Raw genomic sequence first — 6,000 nt, forward strand, 5'->3', positions numbered from 1 at the left:
TCTCCAGTTATATTTTAATGAAGTCTGCGTGTTTTATTGCAAAAGTTTAGCTGAATACTGTAATGCAAAAATCCAGTGTATGTTAACATTATTTTTATTAAATTCGCATGCAAGTTTATACAGTCCACACATACCGGTAACAGCGTTTGACATAACCGGCCCCACGTGGGGTTTGTCAGCCCTAGGCACCGTACACCGCTAAGGCCGCCTCTGTTATTCAGAACTCGGAAAACACTTGGAAAATGCAATTTAATGTAGAAAAGTGCAACAGGTGGGCAAAAGGAACATCAGCTATAAATATAAGATGGGAGACAATGACCTAAAGGAGGCAAACTCTGAAGAGGATTTATGGGTTTATGTTGACGCAACGTTCTCATCGTCTAAGCAGTGCATTGAAGCGATTAAAAAGGCAAATAAAATATCATAAACACTACTGAATTTAAGTCAAGGGACGTTAAATTGCACTAGTGAGACCACATCTGGAGAATTGTGTGCAGTCCTGGTCATCAAGATACACAAAAGATATAGCAACAACTAAAGCTGTGCAGAGGAGAGCAACCAGGTGCATGAGCCACGCATTACCAAATTTAAGTAAAAGAAACCTTAAACTGAACAGCGTTATTTATAAGGGTAAAGTATGGCAGCGTTAAAGAAGGGTGTTTACCATTTGTGTGTTTGTGTTGTTGTGGGAACGCGGGGCAATCTAGTGCAGGGGTGGGCAATGTTGGTCCTGGAGGGCCGCAATGGCTACAGATTTTCATTCCAACCCAATTGCTTAATTAGAAACCAATCCTTGCCAATCTCAGACCTTATTTCATTTTATGGCTTGTTAGTCTGCAATGTAAGGTTCTTATAGCGTAGATGTTTTTTCCTTTGCAAGGATATCATCCAAATGATTTGAAGCCTAAAATGTCACATTTTTCTATTAAGTGTTTTATTAAATCAAACAGTGCATGATGAACACACACAGATGTAAATGGAAACAAGTTAGATGGAGAACTGCTGGCTGCTTTGTCATTTATATCTTATTGCTAATAAGAAGCCATTAAACAGTGAGTGCAGATGTTTAAGACGGAAATAAACAATTAAGGGTGGAGAACCTTAAGAGACAAGACCACAAAAATGAAGAATCAAAATGTCACTTAAGCAATAAGTGCTTCATCAGCAGTAATTGACTTCTCATTAAGAAACTGGGTTGGAACAAAAACCTGCAGCCACTGTGGCTCTCCAGGACCAACATTGCCCACCCCTGGACTCTAGCGGGTGAGCATTGTGAGGCGCGGTGGGTCTGGACACACGTGGAGTCGGTATAACGGAACCAGTACAGGCTCCTCCACACATGTTCAAATTAACACGCCAGTGTCCTCGCAGCCTGCCCAACGCAGACGGGTTTAAGAGCAAGCCGTCATTTGCGTTTGTAATCAAGACTGAATCAGAAATGGGGATCCCGTATTGTGAATCAATGCGATTTATCAACTGGTGTGCTTGAGCTCAGCATAACCGTTGGCCGTCCAGGGAAAGGGGGAGGGGCTTACACAATGGCAGGGGTTCAATTTTGAATAGAAAAGTGTTTGGGGCGTGTCGCGGCACGTGGCGTGAATGTGAATAGGTGTGTGGGGTAGATGGGGGTGGCAGATTGGCTGGATAATCTTGCTGGGGATTTGCCAGCCAACCTAAAGGCGAGGTCGGATTAAGTACTGCTGAGCAATTGAAGGCGCAGTTGTGATTTGTGACAGCTTTGTAAATATTCTTTTTGTACATATATTTATATATCTCCAAGTGATAATTTTGGTGGAGGTATATATACTTGCTTGGTGTTGGGATAGTTTCGATTTTGGGATTGGTGCAATTGTTTTTTTCTTTTTGTATATACACACACTTGAATTTTTTTCTTGTGCATTTCTTTTTACTTTATTTTTGCCTGTTGGAGGAGCTTCCTGAGCCCAAGATAAAGAAAGAAGACTTCCTTCATTTTTGGAGTGTGCATGTGTGTCGTTTTTGCAGGAGTGCACTGTTTTGTTGTAAATATACCATTTTTTCATTTTTTGTCATTTTTCTTTTTATTTGCTTTTTGAAGGAGTGTCAGTGCTGAAGGACTTTTAAACAAAGCCCGCCTGACACTACTGTGTTTTTGTTGTACAGCACTCTTGTAAATAAAAGTTCACCTTTCACCCTTCAGTTTTTGTCAGTGTCTCTTCTCGCCATTGATCCTGTTTGGCTCATGAACTATCTGATGTCTGGAGTGTAGGCTGGGGCCACTTCCCCACTACACGGGATTGCACAGTGCATCCCAGTTAAGGACATGTCCTACTGTGACAGACGCCGAGAGTTAAACCTGTTTAGTCTCAAGCAAGGGAGACTGTGGGGACCTAATCCAGGTATTTAAACTCCTCAAAGGCATTGATAAAGTCGATCCAGCAATGTTCTTTCAGCTTGACTCACCTACTCGAGGACATCAGTGGAAATTAAGGGAAAGTGTGTTTAAGACCAAAACCAGGAAGCACTTCTTTATACAGAAGGTTGTGGGAAACATGAACAAACTACAGAGACATGAAGCAGAAACCTTGACAACCTTTGAGAAAAATGTGGATGAGATACTGGGACAGCTTAGCTACAGCTAAAGAAATGAGCCTGCTGGACTGAATGGTCTTCTCTTGTTTGTCAAATTTCGTAAGTTCTGATTGTTTAATTCTCTCCCAATTTTCTACTTTTATTTTGCATTATAGATATGCTAGTACAGTATCATATTTATGTGTAAAAGAAAAAAAAATCAGAAATGTGTATGTTTCCATAGCTTTAAATTCTCAACTTTCTTTTACGTAATTCTTTTTAATTCACCTGTTTTGATGCAGTTTGCTGAATCCAAATCCTGACAATTAGTGACACGAAGTGCAGACGCAGGTGCAAATGACATGGACTACTAAAGGGGAGCTGACAGTTAAGTGTCATATTCATTTGTGCCTTAATTAGGCAGAGAAGACTAAAATAACCAGAACATTAAAAAAGAGCAGAATCTTAAAAAGGAAGAAAACTAAAAAGTGATTCATCTCATTGTAAACCCACTGTTGTAATAATACAAAATTAGAAGATGCACTTTGTAATTTATTTAAGAACAGCTTATTTAATGAAGGTGGGAGTTTGGTACAAAGAAAATGTTGAGATGACCACCTGCAGTTATGGTGGTCGACAGGACCGAACATGAGGACCACCACATCAAGCTCTTCCTTTTCTTACTAATTAACACTGGAGGTAGCTGCTCCCCTTTAGTATTCAGTGTCATTTGCATCTGCGTCTGCACTTCTCCTCATTAATTGTCATTATTTGCATACAATTTAGGGAGAAAAAGGTGAGTTAAAAAATATGAAAGAAAGTTAGGCATTTAAAGCTATGGCAAAAAAACATCCAGAGTCCTGAATTTGTTTTAAATGTAACCATCATACTAGACCGATATATAAGAGAATAATGTAAGAATTGGATGGATAAGACATAAGAGTGACCCGCTGATTTGGAATGAAAATCTGCAGCCCCAGGGTCACCCCAGGACTGAACTTGAGACCCCTGGTGTAGATGATAGTTAGGGGCCTCCTCGATGGATTTGTGTAGGTAAAGTTTCATAACAAGCAAAGTTAACATGTTGTTGAGTCAATGCTTTGCCAGACAGAGACGCATATTGGTTTTGCTTTAGTGTGACTTATTAAATTGGTGTGTAAGGTTTTAAAGAAATGGGATGTAATATAAGAAAATTCATGTTAGTAATTATAAAAATAGAAACTCTAAATAAAAAATGATCTAGGTCTCCATTTTTGTCCAACAGGGCCGCATGTTCCCTGAGAATGTGCTCTTTTTAGCTTCTTTGAACCTTCTCAGTAACACCGGTGGAAATATTAAAACGAGAAATGCTGTATGGCACAAAAGGAAGGATAAACCTTACTTGATTTCAAATGGAGCTTCACTCCTAATATGCATTTGTAGCAAAGTGTAATATGTTATTTGTAATTTTGTTTTGTTTAAGTTATGAACTTCCTCAAAATTAATTTCTGTAAAAGTAGTATACCAATTGTATAATATGTTGTCGTACGGGCGTTAATTAGTGTTACACCTCACAACCTGCATGCACCACATGTCTTGGCTCTGCTGCCAGAAGCGCGGTGGATGCTGTTGGGATAGGTGGTGTTTTCAGCTCTCCCCAAGCTTTTTCTGATTTTTATTTATTTTGTATTAATAGTTTTGTTTAAAATAATTTGTAATTGATTTAATTTATTATTTAATAGGCATAGGGGAAAAGCTGCTTATGTGACACCCTGTTCTATTTTCCCTTTTTGTTTTTGGAAAGATATGCTACTCTATTTTTTTTTTGTTTGTTAAGAATATCTACTCTATATACAGTGTATAAAATCCTAAGCCTAAAAGTGCAATGATTTTATGTGACGTTTTTTGTCACACTTTAAATTGGGCTTATTTTAAAACCTTATTTTTAAAAAAAGAATTTGTCGAACTTTAACACCTAGCCAAAGGGGATGCACAAACCAGTGTGTTTCTTCGTGCCAGTCCCAAGCCCGGATAAATGGGGAGGGTTACGTCAGGAAGGGCATCCGGTGTAAAATTTTGCCAAATCAATATGCGAACAACACGTTTGGATGATCCTCTGTGACAACCCTTAATGGGAGCAGCCGAATGAAGAAGAAGAAGAAGAAAAATGTGATGTTGTTAGATTTTCAGATTCGTATTCTGTTTTTAAATCTCTCTATTATAAAAAAAATCTTGGAAGGCTTGGAGGGAGACGATCCGTGATTTTCTGGGAGACATTTTAACGTCCCGCGAGACAAGGCAGTGAGACAAAAGGACAGCTGCTGCACAGGCTTTTAAATGATCGACACGCAGAGCGACAAACAGAACACGCAGCTTGGCAGCAGCAAGACAGCAGCTGATCCGACCGCTTTACCTTAGTGTGCATTCAGCCCCCCTTTCACAATGCAAGCGGCAGAGGAGTGATGTGTCTGGCTTGCACTGCGCCCCAGGGGGTGGAGGGTGGGTGAGCGAAGCAAGCAGGGGGCACAGCCCCCTAGTTATAAACTAAAAAAATATCAAGAATTCACATCCCGTGAGACGAGACTTTGTGCCAAAAGATTTAACCACGCCCGGGGCTGGAAATAAAAGACAGAGTAGGACAGCTGCTGTACAGGCTTTTAAATGTTTGAAGCACCGTGCGAGATGCAGATCACGCGGCACGGTGGCAGCAGCTGATTGAGCAAAGAGGAGGTAAAAAAAACTATTTGTTTCCCATTGTATCACCGTTTAAGAGGGGGTTTCGGAGGAGCGACTGCATCTCCTTGGGGTGCGCTCAGCCCCCCTCTTCACAACGCGAGTGGCAGAGACGTGAAGTGGCTGGCACTTAGATAGATAGATACTTTATTAATCCCAAGGGGAAATTCACATACAATATATTTGGGTGGTTGGCGAGCAAAGTGAGCAGGGGGATCCACCTGGTATGATTATAAAGTTAGCTTTATACAATAAAAATATCCTATGTATTGTGTATTGTAAGTAGTTCTCTCTGTAAAATTTGAGTAATTTTTTGTAAATAGTTTTATATGCAATGTGTTTATTGTGTAAATAAAAGGCTAGAAGCACGGTGGAAGCTGTTGGGGCTTAGCGGAGAAGCCGCTTATGTGACGCCCTGTTCTTTTTTTTTCCCTTTTTGTTTTTGGAAAGGAAAATAAAAACTTCTGTTTTGACCCTACATGCCTCTGATTTGACTGTCATTTATACGACGCAGAGAAAGACAGACTGTAGTCGGCTACACATTCCAGTATATAACAACACACAGGGGCTTCAGAAAGTATCCATCATATCACTTTCTGCACACTTTATTGTGCTGGAGGTTTACGTTTAAATAGATACATTTGACATTTTAGCTCATTAATCAACCCTCAACAACCCAAATTGAAAGAGTAAAAACATGTTTTCTGAAAAATGTATTAAAAAACAAAGAGTGAAATC

At 39.8% G+C, this 6,000-nt stretch overlaps 1 long non-coding RNA gene across 4 annotated transcripts in view; it reads right to left on the reverse strand.

The window, feature by feature from the left end:
• The window catches only part of LOC127529615 (uncharacterized), a 487,131-nt gene extending 485,017 nt beyond the window's left edge, over positions 1-2,114 (reverse strand). For all 4 annotated transcript variants that reach the window (XR_007936243.1, XR_007936242.1, XR_007936241.1 and 1 more), the window contains exon 1: positions 2,098-2,114. This is a non-coding gene — a long non-coding RNA (uncharacterized LOC127529615). The remainder of the gene's footprint in view (positions 1-2,097) is intronic.
• Positions 2,115-6,000: the final 3,886 nt, after the last annotated feature.

Source organism: Erpetoichthys calabaricus, chromosome 11 (assembly GCF_900747795.2).
Source record: "Erpetoichthys calabaricus chromosome 11, fErpCal1.3, whole genome shotgun sequence".
Lineage (NCBI taxonomy): Eukaryota > Metazoa > Chordata > Cladistia > Polypteriformes > Polypteridae > Erpetoichthys > Erpetoichthys calabaricus.